General features: G+C 39.5%; 1 protein-coding gene across 2 annotated transcripts in view; it reads right to left on the bottom strand.

Annotated features, from left to right (window-relative positions):
• Nucleotides 1-24,191, bottom strand: part of LOC138064158 (synaptic vesicle glycoprotein 2C) — a 182,105-nt gene that overhangs the window by 95,888 nt on the left and 62,026 nt on the right. Inside the window, exons 1-2 of one of the 2 annotated variants that reach the window (XM_068925550.1) lie at nt 15,254-15,295; nt 14,721-14,890 (exon numbers count right to left, since the gene is read on the bottom strand). The exons of the other annotated variant lie outside the window; for it this stretch is intronic. The gene's annotated coding sequence lies outside the window, so the exon portion shown is untranslated. Of the gene's footprint in view, nt 1-14,720; nt 14,891-15,253; nt 15,296-24,191 lie in introns of those variants that run through there. 2 annotated transcript variants of the gene reach the window in all.

The following is a 24,191-nucleotide window of genomic DNA, read 5'->3' as shown; positions in this document are numbered from 1 at the left end:
AACATGGGTGAGAAAGGAACACAGAGAGAGAGACTAAAATAACGGATAGGTGAACAAACTGTACTGAAAAAGCAACAGTCCCTAGCTTCTCAGGTGCTGCATCTTAGACCTCTTAAAAGAGAGTGTATCTGTATGTTAAAGCGCATTACACAATTTGAGTACTACCTCAGTGTGGCTTTCTTCCCTTGGGTTGAGGTGGATAGCATAACTGTACAAATACAATGCTCTGTCATTTAAAGTACAGAATAGGCGGTGAAACTAAGATGGAAGTACTGATGAATATTTTTCTATCTCAGTAAGTTTCTGGCAGAAACTTATTTTGAGAACTGCTTGCTTGCCAATCTGAAAAGTTTTCTGTTTCTTACGTTTAGCCCTGCACAACAACAAGATGAGTGAGCTAAAATGCTTCAGAAATAAATACTGCCATGTGAAACCATTTTTATTTCATTCTAAAACACAAAGATACGTGACAATTGTTTTTACTCTGTGTGGTTTATGGATTTATACAGTATTTCAATCCACTGAGATCCTTGACGTTTCCACTTATTCTTAGCCTAATTCTTAAGTCTGGTTCTTAAAATCGGACACCAAGTTGACCATTTTACTGCGGCTCCACACTCTGAAGTTCTTTCCTCTCCTTCTCTCGAAGAGCTTTAAATGATCAGACTGTCAGAGCCCTGAGCACCCCAATCGGCCTTCGGTGCCCATACTAGTCTCAGCTGGGACCCCCCCACCCACTCAGATGGAAATCTGTTGCTCTCGCTCTCTCCACTCACCCGGCTCAGGGACTGTGCCCCACCAGCAGGGCTTGCAGTGCCCTGCCTGTGCTGTGGTCACCCTCAGCTCCGGGCTCCCCTTTCCTTGGGGAGCAGCCTCAAGCTTGCTGCTCCCTAACAGTTAGCTCAGGCAAGGAGTGAAGTCTGAGCTTAAACAGGGCTCCTGGACCAGCAGGCAGAGGGTGCCTGAGTGAGGGTGAGGCTGGTCAGGGCCTACAGGAGCACCAGGGTCCTGACACACCTTCAGGAGATGCATTAACAGCTGCTTAGCAAAAGTAGCTCCTGATCTGCAGACTACCCTTAGGACTACGAAAGCTCACTAAGAATAGCAGGCTTATTTACTTCTTCATGTTACCTCCATGTTTCAGAAGCTGCAACACCAATGATATTTAGAACATTTAGTGTGGCAATCAGGAAGGGAAAACACATCTCAAGAATACATACAACAAAATAAAGAAAAGAATCTATTAATTTCTGGAAGTCTAATCTCAGACTGGCTCATTCCCTAGAAACCATATATTCCCCAAAAGGTAAGAATTACTCTTAAGGTTTTCATCAACTTTTTTTAATCTTTGCTAGACTTACAGTAACAATGTTCTTGCTCTCTGACGCTGCCAGTGTAAATAAGGTACCATTCTGACAAGCTGCACTGTAAAGTCATTTTCTTTGAACTTCTTTCTCCAGCTTGATTATTTGACATCCACATTTTCTATCCCGGCTCTTTATTGATATTGCGGTTGAGCAAAAACAATCACAACTCTTTAGCAGTTACTCAAATACAAAAGCCTTCATAGTCACACCATGTTCACATCTGCCACAGTGAGTGTTTCAGGGATGATCAGCTTTTTGCATAACTAAAGACATTGCTATTATCAATAAATCAGTGAAGCAGTCCCACATCAATGTCCCCTGAAGGCCACAGATAGGGTGGACCATACCCTTATCAGCACCTCAATTACACATACTCACAAAGCTCATTGAAGCACCACTATTCACACTTGGCAGGCTCTTCCAATGTTTTCTCATTTATTCTAGTGCTTGGGCAGAACTCTTTACATGTTTCATATTACTAATGGGTATTTATATTTATTTCCCTTTTTTTTTCTCTCTATCCTGGCCCTAAGGTTATCACTTTTCTTATTCAAAAGGAACATTAAGCCTCTCCTTACCCATCCACATCAGGGCTCCTGGATGACTCATATCAGGTAATATATTTGATTCAATGCAGGAAAATGATGAGCACATTACCAGTACCCGCTGACCAATGAAGGAAACGTTATTTTCCTAGTAGGCCTCTTGCCTATCATGTGGCTGGTGAAGTCTGAAGAGACCATAAGAAGAAACAACTCACTCTTGTGTGTATGGAGTTATGAATTCAAAGTAGGAAAAATAAACAATGAGTTAAATTCCAATAAAACACAGCAGCCAAGCTCTAAAAGTCATTTTCCTTTTTAGGGGGAAAAATCTTGATGTCATAAATGTTTAAATTCAATAAGCAAAACAATTTTAAAAAAGAAATTCTTGCTTCATCAGCCAATTAGTTCGCAGTTCTAGCTTACAATTAGCTTTCTAAAAGCGTTACATTATGGTGGCCTCAGGATATACAGCATATTGATTAACTGCTTAGAACAGTTCCTTGAACATACGTGCATGGGCTTGCATTGAAAAGAAATTACAGTGTTGCAGATAGCAGAGCTGACTCAGTGCTCATTGCTTGTGTTCCTAGAGCAAGCTCCAGCCAGCAAGGGACATTTCTGTTAAGAAAAGGCAGTTTTTAACAATCCTAAACTTCACAGACACTTGAATCAACGTATCCTTTCTGTCCATTGCACGTGCACGTCCTCTCCTGACCTCATCCACAGATTTCACTGGGACAATTCACACACACAGTACATAACCCTTCCATTCTAAGCTGTTACAGAACTGGTAAACCAAGAAGTAACAGGTTGGAAAACTGTACTTTTAACATCAATTAATTGGATCTTTTAAAAAACCTCTACGTGTTTACAGTCCCCTTATGAAGTGCAGCAACAGTTCCCCTTGCATCATTTCTATTCCAGTCATGATAGAAACTTTCTCAGAAAGTTTTATTGAATCCAAAGATCTTCCTAACTAAAAATGCACATCATTAAAATACTAAAGATCAAGGGCATCACAGAATTCTTATTTCTACTGTTTTAGAATATTAAATAAAATTGAATTTAATATTTTAACAAATGCAATACCTTAAAGAAAGTTGCTAGCTTAAGTTCAACCATTACAGAATACTTCTGCTCACAGACACTAGTCTTACCGGTCACGGGAATGGAGGAAGGTCACGTCTTGGGGCCTGTATCTGACTCTTGTTACTTGTAGACATTGAAATACAAACATAAACAATGGCTTCCATCTATTTTATGTATGAGAAGTACAATAAATGATAATTTTCCTCAAACCGAGAACAAATGCACTTCTACCCAGTAACTCTAAATAAAATGTACCCCGAAGCACTTTACATATTTAGTATAGAATGATCAACATTTAACTGAAAAAGTTCCAATCGGTAATTCAGTTCTGTTTCCTACCTGTCTCTCCTGGCAGGGAATTACACTGTGATATAAGTGACACTGCAGCACATTGTAGTTACAAAAATAATTTTAAAAGCTACTTTTTTTTTTTTTTTTTTAAGAACGATAGTTTACAGGACATATTTTAATTTGACATCAGAAAGTTATACACATACATCCCATAAAATTAAATCGGAATAACCCATTTGCCATAAGATTTCTACTTCATGAAATAAGTGGTCTTACTCTGAAAAAATGTATGCCCTCGAGTAATCATACAAACAACCCTTGGATTATATACATACAATATTTGTAAGATCACAAATCTATCCTTCTAGCCTCCCGTGGAATAGACACTCAAGTACACAGAGTAGAAAAGACCATGCATGCCCTCCAGCAAGTCAGCCAGCCTGGGGGGAGGACAGCGGAGGGGAACAACCTTCACTAGATGCTCTTTAGGAACGAAATTTCTGCATTTTGCATTCTCACAAGCTCCCTCTTCTGTACAATATTGGCCATTTTCTAGTAAAATGAATATTAGTAAAAATGAAATAATGCATCTGATTGCATTATTTTTAAGATAAACCATATGAGAAAATCTCAAGGAAAAAATGCTAGAACTCTTGTGCCTATACAAGTGAGAAACAAGATCCCTTGGCTCACCAGCCCAACACACGAAAATCCTTGTCATTCCAAGAAAATAAAAGAATTAACAATGTCTGTGAAGTGTGAACTTGGATGCTAAAGGTAAACTTTGTATCTTATGAGCAAGTACTAGCATGAAGTAGCTTACACTGGTTAAAAAAATCTACAGTCTTCAAGTTTTCTGATTCTAAAGATTTTATGATTTTAGCCTTAGCTAATCCCTAACTGGATTTAACTATAATTGCAGTAACTTTGACTCAAATTCTCTTGATGTACTCCAAAGCATAGTTCCCTAGGAAGAGAAAAGCTGTCTGAAAGTCAATTTATGTGTCCAGGTATGAGCTGACACGATGACCTACTGCATCTCCATAAATAAATAGAGAATGAAATGATTCAGCAATTCTACAATTTGGCCCTTTATGTAAACCTTTATATATAAAGGTGCATATATATACACATACATACATATATATGTGTGTGTATATGTATATAGAACATCTTTATATAACCCTTTAAGAAGCGAACGAATGATCTCCACCATCAATGAAACCTATTTCCTGATCAAGGGAATTATCTTGATTTGGCTTCTTAGCCTGTGCCAATACAAGAATTTCTAACCAAATAAGAGACATTTTGCGGTCTACAGTTTAACAGAACAGAGTATTTTGCTGTGAGTAATCAAGCTCTCTCCGATTGTATGTTCTTCACACCTAGTGCTACATCTTCTGAGTTTGTAAGCAGTAGCAAAAAGGGACCCTGATTCTGACCACATACTATTCTAACATGAGTAAAGGGCTTACAGGAAGACAAGACGGAATTCCATGATGTATTAACTTTCAGTAATATAGACTCTTTATGCCACTAATCCCTCATATAAGTAGAATCACAGAATAACTTAGGCGTGAGGGACTTCCAGGAGTCTTGTGCTCCAGCCTCCTGCTGAAATCCAGGCTAGCTTCAAAATGAGAGAAGGATGCTCACGGTCATGTCCAGGTAAATTCTGAATATCTCCAAAGATGCGTATGCCACAGTTTCTCACACCTGTCCTAGTTTTTCATCACCCTCAATAGTGAAGAATTTATTCCTAGCTGGAATTGCCATTCCCTTGCCTGACTCCATCTTCTTTATAATCACTCATTAGATGATGGAAGACATCCCTCAATCAGACGCCCCTCCCCCTTCCCTTAGCCTTTGCTTCCCAGCTGAGCAAACTCTCAGCCTTTCCTTGCTCCTCCGGTGCCCCAGCCGCCTGCAAGACTGGCAGTTTGTCAATGTTTATCTTTATTGGGTGGGCCTAAAACTAGACCCTGCAATTCTTCTGTTCTGAAAGACTGCACATTGACCAAGCACTAGGAAAACCTAGAACACTTAGTAAACTTTTTCTTCCTACCCCTACCAAAACAATACACGTCCCTTAGAACACCAACTTTGATGATTTCTATGGGCAATATTCACTTTAGAATAGGGGAGGAGTGAAGGTGGAATAGAAACTACAGCAAGTGCCATGTTGGTCATCTGTATTAATAAGATGTGATGTATGATCTCTACAAAAATCCTTACTGCATCTCAAAAAGGTAGTATGATCAAAGTACTGTATAGATGATACCTCTCATCATTTATAAGTTATTCTGAAGTCATGGAAAGCTTGTCATGCTATGTGGGAATGGGAGCGTCACAGAGCTGGCAATTTAGCGTTTTTTCCTAGCAAAGAAGAGCCAAATATGAGAAATAAACATTATTCAAAACCTTTTGTGAATTTCAATCCCTGACAAGGGATTTAAGCACAATTTCCTGAATTCTCACATATATTGAGGAATCAAAGCTGTTGAGCACACTAGTATTTTCTAAACTGATAAGACAAAGAATGGCTTTGATACACTACAGAAGAAGCTACCCTGATATGGGTTATTGTTGAGCTGATCCTTAGCTACTTCAGTTAAAAGATGTCTCAGAGAAATTCTCAGTATTTTCCTATTTAATGCTTCATTTTTATAGTTGTTCCAGTTTTGGAATCAAAGTCAAAATGTTGTTTTGCTAGGGGAAAAAAGTGCATCTCTTAAAACACTGGGCAAGCTTAAACTGAAAGAGAATTTCAGGGAGCCTCTTTATAGCTCTACAAAGGAAGTTACTCCAAATAAAGTACTACTCCGGATATAACTTCCTTGTAAAGGGAAGGTGCCCAGTACCAAAGTGTTAGCTTTGCTTATAGATTAGTAATGTGCAGTGACACACCTTGGACAGATACTTTCTCCAGTTCCACCTGGGCATGGGCAGGCAGTGAAGACACAAGCTGTAATTCCAGGAAATATCATATGAGATGTTTATACTTTGTTGATTTTGTTTATGAAGGTCCTTAAGGTAGGAGCATGTTTTGCTCTGTTCCACATAGCACCAAATAAAGATCTTTAATAAGAATTCTCTTTATCCAGTTGACATCCTTCTTATTATCTAGTTTCCACCCAACTTGGAAAGCCCTATGGAACATCTGAAACTTAGGGAGTCTCTTTTGATAGTTTAGAGCACTTAAAAATATATTATAAATGAAATAAAGCACACTAGCTATTCCCGGTAGCTCAGGGGTTAGCCCCTTGATATATGCAAATGTAGTGACCTCAACTCATTTAGCAATCTGAATGTTGTACACTTGCAGGAGATGCGTATTCTTCAAGTCAGAGAGTGATTTGGGTTGGTACTCTTCTGCTGTTATACTGAAAGGACATATATACATGTATAAAATCAAACAACATTCCTCCTTGACACTGTATTGCGTATAGTAACATTTAAAAAATAACTGGAATACTACAGGGTAGCGGACTATTCACTCCTTCTAGAGACTATGCTATAAGGAGAAGTTTCATTCTGAGTTTTACTTGTACTAATCAAATCATGCAATTGATAGGAGCAACACTGCATAAATTCTAATGATACTGAATGAGACCATGATGCTAAACGGAACTAAAGGGATGCCAGAACATTAGACTAGAACATTATTCTATTTTAAAACTATTTGGAAGAGATTGCAGATATAACTCTGCTCTCAAAATTGTCCTACTAGTTTTTGTGGCATTATTATCGTAACATATGCAGCTTTGGTTTTTTATGTCCTCCTCTCTCCTATTTTTACTTCAGTTTTGTGTGGATGCTGAACCTTTCTAAGTGACCAAAAATGTAGGGAAATCTGTGAAACTAGCTATATGTGAAATGGTGTGCAATGAATAAAATCAATGGGGAAAAAGGCTTTTAATTCCTGTAAAAGTTCATTTTTTCTTTAGCAATATTCAACTTTAGCCTTTTTAGATGCAATAAGCAACCACAAGAGGATAAAAAGTATATAAAAAATAATAGTTTGTTTTTCTTTAAAGCTGAAGGTTACCCTCTATAACCTTAATATACACAGGATTTTATAAAATAGGTATACACCCAAAAAAAGAATACAGTGTAATTTATTTATTTATGGTACTGAGAAACACATCCACCTTAGTTTTCCCTTGCTAATTAACGTGACAATATCTGCCATGCCTAACCATTCTACTTTAAATTCACATATTAGATATCCAGATACAAGGAATCTTAGGAGGGTATACATTTTCTGGTGAAATGTTTATCTTTTAAACAAAATAATTAAGATATTATCTAAAGTCAAACAGAAAATAATCATTAGGGAGAAAAGATCTTTGGCTTATACCCCCCTTTTTATCCAGCAAAATCTCTAGACTGACAGATTCTGGGCCCAATTCACGCAGAATGTAATTCCATTCGCTGCATTTGAATTACAGTGGGGTATACTGGAACCTAAGCTAGTGAATATATGTATGTATGTAGATTTATAATAATATAATGTGGTTTCCCTCCTCCCACAATTGAGATGCAGCCACCTGTGGAGAACATCTTTGTTAACTGGCACTTGAGCCTATACATAATACTTGATAGTGCGGTGGTACACTTATCTCCATGCTGTTTATATGCACTCAGTATTACATATCTCAAAATATTTTTCATGGATTATCACACTCCAAAAATTATGCACAGTAACATCTGTCTGAGACATAATGGGAAACATTTTTTTGAGAAAAATCAGGGCTCCTATTCCAACGCCAGTATTATAACAAAACGGGCCCCATTTTAAGTTAGGTTTCATCCTGTGGTGATGAAGGATAACCACATACTGTGTTGCATTAGCAAGAATGTTGCCAGCAATAATTATTCCTCTCTGCTTGTGAAGCCACATTTAGACTAGGATATCCAGTTTTGACCCTCTCATCACCACCACAACATAAGACAGTGACACACTAGAAAGAGAGGACCATGAAGGTGGTTAGAGGGCTCAGACACATACTCTACACGGAGAGGCCGAGGGAGCTGGGTTCGCCCAGCCTCCAGAGGAGAGGGCTTAAGGGGGAATCTAATCACTGTCTTCCATTGCCTAACGAGCGATTGCAGAGAAGACAGAGTCAAGATCTTCTCAGAGCTAAAGGGGAAAAGAAAAACGGTAAACAAACACAAGCTGCAGCAAACAAAGTTCCAACTAGATATACGGAAGAAAGTATTCACGATGAGGGTGGCGAAGCACTGGAATGGTTACACAGAGGAGCTCAGGGATCCCACAGTTCAGTTGGACAAGGCTCTCAGCAGCCTGACCTCACTTTAAAGTCAGCTTTGCTTTCAGAAGGTGGCTGGATGAAATAACCTCTAGGAGTCACTTTAAAGCTAAATTATTCCATAATCCTTTTGCATTGCAGCAGTATTGTGTAGAAACCCTCTTGCAAGTTTTAAACTAGTTGGCTTTGGATGGAAGGCAATCTAGCTGCAGCATCACGGTCCTAACTGTGCATAATCTCAAGCATGTTTGTGGTTCGTTCGGAGCATCACACTGCTGTACTATTTGGCAACAGAAACCAGCTATTTTAAACATCTTCATTATGTTTACAGTATACTGCAGTCAGTGAAGAGAAGGCATACCAATGGAAAGAAAAACAGATGCCATCTGCATAGCAAGGACTCCTACATGCCTTAATACTGCTATTCTTTTCTGAACAGATCACCCTTACACGATTTCCAAACACAATAATGAGAGTGCTGGTTACAAGTCTGACATCATTTACGTGCGTTTTCCTTTGATATTCTACCTATTGTCAGAGCTCGATTTGTTTATGAAAACTGAGAGGAAATAACAGTTGAGTTGTTTGAAAATAAGGTGCTGCCGGCACACTGAAGCAGAATGTTATAAAGGTAAGTGACTCTGGTGTGAATTGGCAGTCTGTTCACCAGGACGCATAAGGAGAGATGGTGAGTCCCGTTCACAAAAGGGGATGTCTAGACACCAAGAAGAACAATGTCCAAAAGCAAAAGACACCATTAACTGCATAGCTGTACACTGATAGGAAAAGTAGGAGCCGAGACAGGTGAGATGTTAACATCGTGTATATTCACCTACTGCATTTAGAACTCCCTTTTTTCCACTTGTGGATTTAAAATAGGTCAAATGCAGCTTAGTTAAAACAAGGAGAACTCTGCTTTGTAAAATAAAGAATATGCATTTTCTAGAATTAGAGGGGGTCACAGTAACAGCTTACCTTTCCTTTCAGCACCAGCCTAGCACGACTTATGAAGAAGCACCCCAGTCATTCCCAAATCTATAAATCCTCTCAAACAGAGTATCCCTACCGGATCCTTCATAACCTGTACAAAGCAGTTTACTTCTGTTGGCCTGAGAGTTAAAAAGGAAAATGCCAAATAGTATCTGGTGCCTTTGTATCTGTACAAGGAAGATATCACAAATGGCCTGCAGAGAGCTTTCAACATAATCAGGAAATGGAAAAACATATGCTTGATCTTATCTTTATTGTTGGTGGTGCTTGGATCCGTTTTGTGATGGAATTTTCTAGTGTGTTACTTTTAAATGAAGATAAATATGCATCTTCTCTCTCTCTTTCTCTCCTTCCCCCCCCAAACAGCAAGGACCTGAGATACACCATCAGCTACCCAAGAGGAAGGATTTCAAGAATCCACATAGATTTAAAATACAACAACCTACACGTCAGAGAGCAGTGACTTCCAGCTGGAAGTGCAGCTCTGAGGAACGTCTCATTTCTCTGCCTTTGGAGCAGCTCAAAGGACCACTTCATTTGTGAGGCTGCAGCAATGGCTGGGGTTCCCAGAAAAAGGCAGAAACTACCACAGTCAGGTAAAGGAAAAAGCAGCATGGAAGCAGGGAGGGGTTTGTGTGGAATCTAGTCTGCCAAACTACTTTCTTGGGATTAGTACTATTACTCTTACAAAACGCAAAGTTTATCCTCCAGCTTAACATGCCATAAAAATGATGCCCATTAAAGACCCAAAGGCCCTATCAAACTCCAGGAGCAAAGTTACCTCTCAATTCCATGGTTGCCTGTATTTCTAAACAACCAATTTCCATGCCGTATTCCCTAGAGCTCTTCCCAATGCACAACTTGTACTAGCATCAAAGGGAAAAAAAGCCTACAGGATGGTTTAACACTGCTACCAACTGCATTCATCGTAAGTCATTTTTTCAGTCAGAAATCTGCATATCCTTCCGAGGTGCAGGCTACCATCCTAGAACAAAGCACATAATCAGACCCACAGTGCCCTGACCATAAAAATAATCCGTTGAGAAGGAGAGGACCGCCTACAGGGAGGCTGCTTTATCTTAAAAAATTTTGCAGCTGGCAAGGAAACGTGAAATTGCAGCAACACCATATTCTTCCTGGGTCTATGATCAATATAAAGCTTTATGCTACGTGTGCTGAAACAGCTACATTAAGTATTAGGTGTTACTCATGCTTTCATTATCATACATTTCTAGTTCAATTAGAAATATTTTGATGGAATGCCCATCTCATCTCTTAAGTCGGGGGCCTGTTGTGTGTCATATCTTTCCTGTCAGTAGCTGGTCAGCAGAAATGTAGACAAATATAGGTAAGATTTCAGTCTTAAAAATGAAAGAACATTGCATCTTAAACAGTACGCCTTACACCTTAAGCAACGTGATGGGCATGTCTGCAGCGTTTAAACTTTTATTAGCCCCTCTGGGTGGGGAAGTGACGGAGAGTTCCAGCCCCAGAGAGGGAAAGAAGGACATACTTGTCTCCACTGTAGCTCCTCTGATTGGTTTTTTAATAAGGGGACAACAGTTTCAATCACAGTCGTGGTAGAGAAGTCTTCACTTCATTGTATTTAATGCACATGTATTTACCTCATTAAAATGGTCATTTTGAGACCAAGCCTGACTGACATGTCACAGACTGGCAACATTATATTTACAGGAGAATAGTTACTTTACACGTCTAGAATGTCTCTAAAAGAACCAAGCAGAGATACACAAAATCACAGATAAATTAAAAGCCTGTAAGACTATTTTCTATAGCTATCAACCAGTGTTCTATGCAAAAAAGGCCCACCATGTTTTGTAACATCGTTTTAAGCTAAAAGCGATATGTTTTCTAGTAACTGAAACAGTTTTATAATTTAAAAGAAAAAATTAAATATCTGTTTTCTAACAGATGTTATTACCATCAATACTCTGAGCACACGCCCAATTAATTCTTTCCTTTAACTGCTTACAAACACTTAAAAGGAAACAAGCTCTAAATTCAGTGCTCCGGATAATTTTAGAACGGACTCCGATCTGTTCTAAGATGAAAATATTATGCACTACATAATACGAAGGCGGTGGCAGCAGCTGGGGGTTCCCTATCATAGGTTTGCAAACACATTTAACCTAATTTATAAGCTTTTGTTCAAACAAGCATTGATATGTATCCTGTGACGCATATGGGTTGCAAAGATTCTCGGTAACATACAGCCCAAGCGATCTGCCTGTGAGGATAAAACAACTTTTATGCAACTGAAAATATGAAATATCAACATTAATACTATTTTCATACCAAAAATATTTTATAATGTTACAGCCGTATTTGTTCTGGTTCCCACTGAAATCTATAATGAAATACCCACTGAGCTGAATGGGAGGATGAGGGCCATTGTGAATAAGTGTTTGCACTCTGTGCTTTGGAACACGTCATTTTAACAATTCATTTGAAAACAGCCATTACTGCAAGCAACTTATGTAAGCTTATACAATGAGGTACATAATCTCAGTTATACATCTCATGTTGTCACCTGCAGTCATATTACATTTTGAAAATATAACTGAGTGCTTCATGTGATCTTCCTTTGTTGCAAACATCTTTTCTTGCATGTTGCTCAGCATTGAGAAAAAAAAACTCTTTCATTTTACCATTATTAAAAATGAATTAGATTTCACAAATATATAATCAGAAAACATCTGGCTCGACCTCACTTGATCAGACACAGATCTGTGTTTTCAGAAAGCAACGGCATGTGATTTTACATCAAGTTTCCATTAGGGAAAGTCTATGTCTATGTCTATCACTGATATTCAGAGTCATCTTTATTAAATTAGCAGTAAGGAATGCAGCTTCAGAAACACAGATATTAAATCATTGTTTCTTTTTTTTTTCTTCAAGTATCATTTAGAGGTGCTTGGAGGCACCATGTATGTCAATAATGTTAAATGGCAAACTGTCTTCTTGTCAACACTTGACCTACAGAAAGCTTTCCTCCCAATATATATAGAATTCCAATCGGAATGTATTGTGACTACCTTTTACAGAATTTTTGCATTTCTTGGGATACAGAAAAGAAATGCTGCCTGTCCTCATGCGTTACAGAAACGGATAAAAACAACAAAATAAGCCCCCAAACGGTAAGATCTAATGCATGCTATTGTCCAGTAAAATAGCAGAAAACAGCTTGTTGAGAGGAAAGGAACGGGGACTCCAATTTACCACAGTGCCTTGTTCTCTGTGAAAATGGGAAATACATACTTAATTACAGGGAAAATGATTAATACTGGACACCACAACTAAATGGTAGTTTTCATTCCTACAAGGACCTCAATCTAAGAAAAGAAAATTCAATGTAAAACTTCAATAATTCAGGAGGACACACAACATAGTAAAACAGAGTTCTTTCCTATAAAGAACTCAAAGGATGAACACTTCAGACAAAAGTATGCTATTTACAATGATTCTAATTGGAGAACTCTTTTTTTTCTTAAAGTCCTTTGCGGTTAATTGTAAATTCACCAGGAAGTTGCTTCCAAAACCTCTTTATAGTTCTATTTCCAGTTCTATCTGCAGTTCCCCCAGAAAGCAAAAATCTTCGGCATAGTTTGTGCACCTCTACAGAAAAATTCAGCATCTCTCTCTCCCTCCTAAGGCAGAAGTTGATGTGAGCTCCCTGCACTGCAGTGCAATGCAGCCCAAGTACCAGCAGTATCAATTGTATTTGTCTGGGCAGGTTTCCCTTGTGTGGTACTAACCTCTGCAATCCCCCCCCCCAATACCATCACAGATACTCATCAGCCTCCTAACCCTTTACGGGAAGGAGAGCAGGATATTATCAATCACTGAGGAGCCTCTGGATGATCTCAGCATCTTTCGATGAGATGATCTCCCTCCTCCCCGCCTACCTTTATATTCGCCTTCCCCATCTGTTCCTTCTCTGCTCACCCCCCTCCCCCTTCTGCACAGATGTGCTGTGGCCACCCCAGCCAGCATGACTCAGCTCCCACCCTCGCCCCCCACTCACACTCACAGGGCTTTGCAGGTTTAGGCACCCAAGGCTCATCAATTACCCCCACGTCATCCAGCCTTGATGTTCCTGGGGTGTCCTGCCTCCACTCAAGACTGCCAGACCAGCTCCTCTTGTCTCTTTGCATCTCTCAGATTCCTCTGCCCTGCAGTCCTCATTAAATTAGGAGAGGATCGCCTCAGAAAACCTCACCACCCTCTAGGCTTTTCCTAACCTCAGGACCTCCTGGACTATAATTTTCCCCAATGCGATTTCTCTAAGGGATATGTCCAAGAAATCAGTCTTTCTCCATGCTTCCCTCCCCACATACAGCATGGAAGGTCCTTAGGATCTAAAACCCCCAAAGCACCAAGAAAGCAATAACTTAGCGTGTTTCGGAAAACTCCTTTGTTGAAACTGTAGGGAAGGGAGTCCCCCCCTCCTCCCCCTTATGGGTAGTAAATGCTAAACTATTCTCCCAACGTAGTCAATGTGAGTCATGATCCTTGGAGGCAACCTATAGTGAGAAAAGGAACACAGTTTTCAAAAGCACTCCAATTCCTTTTTTTCTTTTCTGTTGCATAGTCTGAAACACTGCCTGTTCTCTTCTAAATACATCTAATAAAGTGCCAGTTCCCTACGGAGCTGGAATCTTTACATCCTTCCTGCATCTTTGATTTTCTTTACCATCCTTAACACTGGGACATTTGCAAGCTTCTGTTCTTCATGCATCTGGAGCCACTGTGGACCTAAACACCCTTGTTTTTTGCTCCCCTAGTGTGCAAAAGTTGTGCTAGCCTTAAAACGTTAGTCAGCTTCAAAAGCAGAGATTAGACACTCACGCCACCTCAAATCTGTACAACCTGGTCCCTGTGCAAAAGAGTAAGCGAGCTCTGGAGAGGGCTGAGGTGAGCAAGCAGCAGCTGGGCAAAGACTGCTCCTGCTCCCCACAAAGATGCCCCGCACTCCCTTTAATGCTCGACCTGCCCCAAGAGAGCTCCCCTCGGCAAGCAAAACCCCTGATAAGTCCTGTGAAAAAGTTGAAGTCCTTCTCTGCCGCAGGCATGCGAAAAACGAAAAGTTGCCCGGGAGCAACAGCGGCCGCCAGCAGCACCTAACTCCGCGGAGCATCACTTACCGGCGGGGCCAGGCCGGTGCGGCGGAGCCAGCGCGGGCAGAGCGCGGCCGCCGGGCTGCGGGGCGTTCCCGGCTCCCCTCCGCTCCCGGCTGCCTCCTGCCTCCTGCCTCGGCGCGATGCTGCGGGAGGGAGCGAGGATCCTCCGGGAGGAGTCGCCAAGCGCGACAGTCCTGAGGAGGGGCGGGATAAAGTGGCTGTGTGGGCTTCGCGTCGCAGCGCTCTCTGCCTCTGCTGCAGTGCTGGGGAGCAAGCGCGGCAGAGGCGAGGCGAGGCGGCCCAGCGCGGCAGGCAGGCAGGCAGGCAGGCAGGCAGGCAGGCAGGCAGGCAGGCAGGCAGGCAGGCAGCCGGCAGCCGCGATCAATAATTGACGGCGTGGGAGTGCGGGGAGGGCGATCCCGCCACCGGCAGCAGCCAGCGCCGGGGCGAGAGGCAGGCACGTAAAGCAGCTCGCTGGCAAGGCTGCAAAACCTCTGCAAAAGCAAGCTCCGTTTTCCTGAGAGAAGGCAAAATAAAAATACCCCCCGCACACACACCTTATTTCCGAAGCCAGTGCCTCACGAGAGGCAAGACGCAAGTTAAGATTAGGGCGAGAACAAGTGAAGCTGCTGTAGGGATTCCAGCAAGCGAGATTTCATTTCCTGAGTGCAAAACTTCCTGTGAGAATAATGAAGCATTAGAACAGATTGCCTAGGGAGATGGGGAAATCACCATTACTGAAGGCTTTTAAGAAAAAGTCAGGAAAAATACACGTTTCGAGGTCTTAGGACAAATGGATAGACTAGATAAGTCTTTTTTAAACCTAAGTTCTATGAGCAATAAGAAGCTACGTTTATTACTATTATTACCAATATTTTTAATGTAATGGCATTTAAGGACCCTAAGTGATATCATAACTTTGTTGCACTGGACACTAATAGACATTGTGGAACAAAAAAACAGAAGCGAATTCCTCCTTTATGTCTATTTACATTTACATCCAACTGCACTAGCAGAGCAGTATCACCAAAATGAAGACAAGAGAGAAAGGGAAAAGAGCAGACAAGATTCTATATTAAAACTACATTTCAAAATGACCAAATACTCCACCAGTTCCATTAACAGACACGGGCTTTGGGTTTACCTCTCCAAAACGTGTTAAACTACAGGTCACACCTGCAGTAGGAAGTGAGGGTAACGGGCAGACACCATCCCCACTTCCCTGTGCTCTGAACATGCCTAGTGTGTGGCTTCTGCAGAGTAACTTCTGATAGCTCATCTGTCTTTGAGTCTTCTTGCCAACACTTGTGAGTTTACATGCTGTTTTCCTACATTTTGAAATGCTTTTTTTCCTCTCTGTTGCTGAGTAAGAGACTCAAACAGCAAAGGAGACTGACTTAGTGATTGGCTAGTCAAGCGAAATGGTGAAAGAACTATGCATAGAGTACTGTCAAGTGCAAAAAGCAAACAGAAAAATGAAAAAAAACCCCTATTATTATTCTATTACTATTCTCTTTCAGTTTCAGCATTCCTAGAAAATTGCTCTTGGTGTTAGAAAATGGCATTTCATTGTTAATAAACTAAACTTGCCATGTGCAATATACAGTAAAAAAACCCAAAGATTCCAAAATTTTCCTATGGCAACAAACGAAAAGTCTATTTGTGCCATATAAACAAGAACTACAGTAAAATATTTTTCCCATCCATTTACTGTTGACTAATTACCATAGGAACCTTTCTCTATGCAAAGTGCATCATAAAGCATATTTTATAAAACATATTTTATTGAAATAAGTTGATTAAGACAGCAGACATGCTCCTTGTAAGTTCTTGAGCAAATACAGCAACTGAAAAAACCCCCATTCATTTAGGTTTTGAATATGAAGGACTAAAATACTAAGGAAAATAAATCACTGTAATCAAATCACAAAGGACAGACAGCCTCCACTGATAAACGGCCGCTACAGCAGCCACCTTCTTCCTCATCTACCACATTAGAGGAAGAGAAGTCCATACAACAGATTTATAGGCATCTCCTAGAAAACAGACATATAGACACAATATGGATAAATAGAAGAATTTTATCTACAAAACCAGAATCTCTTGGCAGAAAGAAGACCAAGGCAGAGCAGTAAGTAAGCAATGCGATAGCATTGTGTGTGCATACCTCCACAAGAGTGGATGCAGTCCTGATCTAACTGGACAGGCAAAGGAGAGGTAAAAGGTTGTGTATCGGCGGATGGTGTGGTATGGCATACGTGCAATGCATCTGGAAGTGTTAATGGGGGGGACAGGGGGAGCTACAGCCACTAGGACCCCTCAGTAAACCTACACCTGCCCTTATTAGATTGTAATTTAATTATGTTGAATTTTAAAAAGTTAGACTAGTCAGTCTGTGTGTATAGCTTTAATCCTCCAAAAGTGAAATATATTGTAATACACAAAAAAGATTACTAAAAAAGTAAGGATATGGGTTTATTTGGAATACTAAGTATGCAGTTTCACAACCAGATTAAACTAAAGTAAGACTTTAGTTTTACTATGGAAAGTGAAAATGAAAATGAAAACGAAAACAAAAAGAACAGTTCTTACACCTGTCTGTATGCTCCACCACTTTCTCAGCCTTTATTGTTTGTGTGGCTTCACGGTAAGTTGGGCTGGTGAGCAGATCTGACTGAAAAATAAGCTTGGTACCCAAAGAAAAGGATGCTAAAGCCTGGTGAGTTTTCAGTCAGATCAGTGACTATCTCAGTTAGACTGAGTTAAGCCAGTCACGAAATTGCAGCATGAGTGTAGGATTGATTGTGCCAGCCCAGAAAGGGTGGGAGCGTGGGAGGCATCACTGCTGTGGGAGCGTGAGGTATCATTTAAGTGAAACTACTTAGCTTCTCTTGCTATATTTTCCATGCATGGGGAGCATTTGTCTTCCCCCCAGTGTCCCCATTACAAGTTGACAGGAAGCAGGTCTCATTCCTACCACCACGAAACACGTTCAGAGGGGCATTGCCTGCATACAGGCAATTCTGATGGAAATAATGCTTCTTGAGTTTTACTGAGACTACCTCTGTCTTCCTTGTTCCCGGGTCAGAAGGCTTAGACCTTCCTGAAGTTTGCTGTCAAGAGTACTCTTTCATATCGTATATAACTTTTATTCACATATGCATTCAATTAAACTCACGACTTCTGATATTCTATCAGTTTTCTGAAAAGACTACATGACCCGTCTGGACAGATTCATTTACAGCTATCACAGACCCGATAACAGTATTTTGCTAGCAGCTACTGGAGACAGGATGCTGCATCAGATGATGCTGGAATATGACCGGCATGCATTGCATCCCACTACAACAGGACAAAACAGAGGCATTGTTTCTAGGTGGATTGAAAAACAACAAACATTAGATTCTCTGGCATTTGTAAAGGGAGCGAAAAACGCAGACCTTTTAACCCTTCCAATTTACACATTCCATACGAGTTTTAAAAGTGTAAGACAAACTTCTGTGGTAGACTACTGTAGCATTGTTTGTTTTTTTTTTTTCTTTTAACTTGCACCTTGAATGTTTGTCCAAGTAATCAGACATTAGCTTTGCTTCTCCACTATTTCCTTCCCAGTATACAAATACAGTTACATCTGGCTACTGAAGCATGACTAAAAATAGGTCTTTCACCAGCAACAGAAGCAAGGTCTTTCACACTGCGCTCTGTGTTCCTTTGGGCATGGCCTACAACTATCATGGATTCAATCCTGCAAGTACTTTCATTGATTTAAATAGGACTGCTTACGGGAAATCAGTAGAAATCCCACCTAAAGTGTCCATCTGCACAGAAATGCTTAGAGGTAGTCTTAAACAAGGGACCATTTAGTCCACAAGGACTTCCGAGTTCTTGTGCTAAACAGGTCACTTCAGATATTGAAGCATTCTAGTATTTTATTGTGTGCAGGGCAGAATATACCCTCAGTAGTATATTTTAAGCATGTGTATAAACATTTGAGACTACATGCATGTATGGTGACCTAATACAGTGGGACCCAGTCCCGAATGAGATGTTTGGATATCACTTTATTTTTTAAAAGTAACAGCAGGAAAACTCCACCTAAAAGTACAAAAGGAATTCACTATAGTTTCAGGTGACATAAACAGAAAAACCCCTGCAATTTGACTAAGATAAAAAAAGAAGTAAACAAAAAAATCTAAAAAAATGTCATTTACCTCAGATTTTTTCCTAACTCAGTTGCAGTCCAAACAGACAGGAGCTATTAGAGAAAAGTAGAACTTTACAAAAACATACTCAAGCTGCTTTACTATGCAAAGCTCAGCATGTGCTATAAAAATAAAACTTGTCTTTTTGGCCTAGGATTTGAATGAAATCAGGAGCGAAAATGAAGCACAACTTCTGAAAAAAAAACCCATAGGAGTAGGAATTGGAGCGTGATTAAAGACAGCTCCATTACTAGTCTGCTGTATTAAACATGCACGGTGTTTCCTCAATAGTTTGGTTTCATAATGCAGATTCATAAAGCTTACTCTATAAAGTTTTCTTCAGTTATTTATGAGATCTTGTCTGGATTTGACCCTAAAGAATGTGTATAATAATATTTTGCCTCACTCACTTGGAAATACTAGACAAATAGAAAGAATTCTGCAGTGAAAGGTAAAAATCAGATACTTAGCTGCCAAATGAAAATAACTTTTAAAATCAACCTATATAGTACTGAATCATATACCTAATATATGCCAATCTCTGTTTTCCTGTGGCCTCATAAAACAACAGCAGCAAAATCTTAGGTGAAGGCTGCCATTGATCAAGAGGTCCTCTACCTGCTCTAAAATTAAAGATGAAGAGTTACTAAGTAAATCTTCACAGGATGTAAGTAGGAGCAACATTATCAGCTGACTAAGTACTCTACCAAGAGGGCTATTAATACCTGAATTGTCTTGGTCAGGGTACAGATATGCAACTAAGGCTATTTCTCCTTCCTAACATAGCATTTTGTTTTTGTCTCACTGATGTCCAAATTTCAAAATCTGGTGACAAGAATGAGTGTCTTCCTGGACAATAAGGAACATTAAACACACATCCCCTAGGCCAAAGAAGACCCCTAGTTTAGGGTTTTCTGACCTGCTATGCTCACCTTGAGCAGATCATTTCCTCAAGCTTCTGCTTCCTTTTCTTTTCTTTGCCTGTAGTGTTTATTTAAGATGTTGTATCTTTAAACAAGAAGAATTATACGATTGTACTGCATGCAGCACTGATCTCATAATTAGAACGGTAACCCATAGCTCTCTGCTTCTAATATAATAAGAGTTAGACCTTATTTCCACAAGGACTACTGCGTAATCTTAACTCAACTCTATATTCAGTTGAAGTCCCTGGAATACCCCACTGTGTCCCACTCAGTGCTGTAAATCTTTGCTGGATCAAGTCCTAAATTTGCCACATGATAAATCCTTTTTTTTTTTTTTTTGATGGCAATGGCAGCTTAATTGAAACAATCTTTTACTAACTGATTTATAGATATCCAAATATATATACGTGTGTGTGTGTGTGTGTTTGTGTGTTTGTGTCTCTATACTGGTACCTTGAATCTGAGATGAGTTCTGAATCATATTAAGCATGTAATTAGAAATCTCCTTCTCTTTCAAGTATCATACTGTTTCTGTGTTTGACTATTCTTGTTCAAGTGATTTTTGGTGCTGCCATCTGTCATTTGGAGAGAATTATTTTTATAGGCTTTCATAGTGCTAGACCACAGACACCAGCTATACTGGTATATATCTACGGCCATCACAGGGTAACAGTGTATAGGGGCTCTACAGACAAGAGCAAGCAACTGTCCTTTTTACTGGGGACCACAGGCAGATGTTCGGAAGAAAAATTACTGACCAAAGGACTCAAATACAAACTTAATCCAGAGAAGGGTGAGTTATTCGAAGCCATAAAAGTGAAAGGTGACAGCAAAACGTGCAGAAGATCTCACAATTTTGAGTTATTGGGTGATAAAATGGTAGATGAATTTAAAAGTTGACAAATATGAGTCAATGTTTACTGGGAAAACAATCTGTTATATGTGCACAATGATAGGACCCGCAATAGCAAAAACTACCTTGTTAGTATGTTACATTAAGTCAGTATGTCATATTGAATACCTTCAGAGTTTTGTTTCTTAAACATATTTGCCTTTAAAAACCAAAACCAAAACCAAAAATTATTCCTCCTGTGAAACGACTGACTGGTGCAAGCCAGTTTTAAAGGTGTTTCTTCAGCTGTAACATGGCACATAGACTATGGCAGGTTCCAATTAAAAGAAAAATTGTAACACCTTTTCATTTTACTGAGTAGCACCTGCAAAAGTATCTGCAGGTTGTAAAACGAACTCATATTTTAATGGATACTTACTTGCACCTGCATTCTCTGAGGTATGTTGTTCTGGGCTAGATAAATGGCATGAAGTCATAGTGCAATTCTACTAGGATTATCTTTTAAATGCAGAATATCAATAGTATCTCTTATAACTGAAAATCTGTAAATGAACTGTGTAAATGATCTGTTCTTTCAGTCATGAATCCACAGTCTTCCTGCAGGTATTGCAGTCGGAGTGCAGAACTTGACATACATATTTTAGAAATAACGAAAAGATATGTAAGTCACAAGGGACTGAATGTTTCTTATGGCCTAAATATGCATCTGAAGAGACTTGCAAGCATTTATAGTAAGAAGCTGGAACCTATCACACAGATGAAATGTGAGTTGATATGCTAGTGTGACAAAGAATTACAGAAAATAACTAGTTCAATGGGCTATGTCTGAACATTGTTATTTATTCATTGTTTTCTTTCTGAAATCTTTAAAAATAAGCAAGTGAAACAAGTGTATTTGTCCCACTGAATTTCTGGAAGAAAGTAAACTACTCCTGAGACCAACACAAATTCCAGAGAAGACTTTGGGGTTCTTTTCATTACATATACTGCTCCTTTGTTTGGAGCCATGTATAATCTGATCAGAGATCAGAATCAAGCCATAAGAAACTTAAGTTCTGATGATAAAACAGAAACTAATAGGAGTTGAATAGCTCTATATAAAATACATAGCAGTGGGAGCAGATGACTCACTGTGGACTAAAATAAAGCATTTTATAAGAAGTGGAAGACAATAAACGCCAGTAAACATATCAAGTGTGCTTTGTACAGGCATTGTTCATTCTGGATAAAATTTACTGAAAGAATCTGAATTTCCTGTAATTGCTCTAATGAGCTCGGCACCTCTGGAAGTCTTTCCTTGACTTTTTAACACTCTCTGAGCATAAAAACAAAGCCTGGACCACCACCTTTTCTATTATATCTTCAGAGTCAACTTGGCAGGTTTTGAACCTTTAATAGACCCATATCTAAAAGGCTCTTCTGGGAGCCCACTTTTGAAGGCACTCCCATTTGGGACCACCTAGTCTGTATCAGAAGTCAAGTTATTTGACGACTGAATGCTTTAGGCACTTCTCGTTCTCTCCCCTTCCCTCCTGCTCCCTTCCCCTGTTTTAGGGAAGCTGCGGGGAGAATTTTAACTGTCTCTTTTAGCTATGATCAGTAATTTTTTAAAGAAGAAGATTGAAACAGAGAGGAAACAGATCTGCATGATCTACTGGATTTTGTCAGAAGAGTCTCCAAAGGCAAAGAGATCTTGTGTTAGCTCAAGGCACTTGAAACAGATTGATATGAACTCTTACATGTTGAAGAGAGGGGAAGAGGCAGTTTCTGTTAGGACAATAAACACAAACTACTTATCTAAACATTTTAAGCTTTCGTTTCCCAGAAATAGCTATATTTTTGGCTACTTCTCATTTTAAAAGGCTAGGTCATATAACAAAAAACAACAATGTTGTAAAGCTGGTCTACGGCAAGATAACAAGGTTTTGATACTACATTAACAAAAGGGTTAGATTAGAAGCAGCTCCAATGGCTTTCTTTGATAAAAGTTTGTGTCCTATTTGGGTTATGTTCTTATCAAGGCTAACAATACTAAATTACTGAGAAAGAATGTATTGGATTTCAGTGATTTCAAATGTTAGAAATTGCATTTACAAAGGGAACACATTTCTACTTGGTCATAAGCTTAAAAACTCTACCACTTACTTAAAATATAAAACAAAGAAGAAAAAAGGGTTCACAAGCTTAGTGGGTTCCAAAAACAAGTTGTGACAAGGCTATCTGTTTACCCCATAGTCCACATAAGTTGCATAGCTCCTAAAGATAAAGGCAAAACTCTCTCTTGCTGACTCTTCTCACTACAGTAGCTCCACCGACAGCAGTGGGATAGCTGATTTACAGTGGTGCACAAAAGGAGAACTAGGATCTGTGTATCTGCTGTAGATGTACCTTTGTTAAATGCTTCTTTTGTAAAAGGCAATTCTGTTCAAAAGAATAAAATATATGCATCAAATCTTGCTCTCCTTAGACTTTTTATCACCTGGAGCTGGAGGCAATTTCTCTAGCATAAAAGTAAAGACCTTGTGGCTATTTATATTGACATTAAAGCCAGTACTCTAAACTGTAATAACTGAAAGATACAGAAAGGACTGTAAGATTTGGTTTAGGATTTCTGGGACATAGGAGTAAGACGAATCCTTGAAACAGGCATTCAACCTTTGTGTAGCAACTACTAGCAGTTACAGAACTGAATCCTTCTTTTCTCAGTACAAAGGCAAGTAAAATTTGGTGCAAGTGGGTGAAAATCAGTTCTGCAGCAAGACACAAAATCTCTGAGTTAGAGTTGCTACTTTTCATGCATTTGTACACCACCTGGCAAAACGGTGTCCTGAGGTGCCTGGCTTCCACATGCTACTGTAAAAAATGGTAAATAATATACATGGTAGTGCAATTTATACACCAATTTACTAGCAGTCAAGTTGGCATTGAGTGTTTGTGCATGGGAGCAAAAGCTGAAATCATAATGAAACTGTAAGTAGGGGTCCTCCTATCCTATTTTCATCCTCCCTACTAGGGGGTTTCATGCTATCTTCATTCCTTTGTAAGTTACATCCAGTTTACAAACATCCTATGTGCAGCCACAAGCTTGGCCTTCAACTACTTTATAGCAGGCCAGGAGAATGGCACATCAGCTTCCAGTAAGTTAAGAGTAAGCTATGAGTGGTGTAATGTAAAGCTACCCTTGAGCTGCTTTGTACTTAGGGTTCAGGAGCCAAATCTTCATCCCACTGAAATTAGTGGAGATTTTCCATTTTGGCAGGCGTAGAGATGAACTATAAATCTGCTAAAGAGAATGGGTGGCTCTATGAAATTAAGATGCTCCAAAGGATTGTATAATTTAAAATATAATCTTATTAAATATTTCAAAAATAGAGTGAAGCTATGAGTGCTTGTACAGTCCACTCATTAAGCTTCTTCTGATTCAGAAATAAAGATGCTTTTAATGGTGTATCTAAAGCTCTAGCTGAGTCACCAACATAAATCCAAAATTTTCAAATATTCTCTGGCATGAAAT

This window comes from Struthio camelus, chromosome W (genome assembly GCF_040807025.1).
Source record: "Struthio camelus isolate bStrCam1 chromosome W, bStrCam1.hap1, whole genome shotgun sequence".
NCBI classification, from domain to species: Eukaryota; Metazoa; Chordata; class Aves; order Struthioniformes; family Struthionidae; genus Struthio; species Struthio camelus.
Note: the sequence above shows the minus strand (reverse complement) of the source record. Positions and strands in the feature narration are given on the sequence as shown.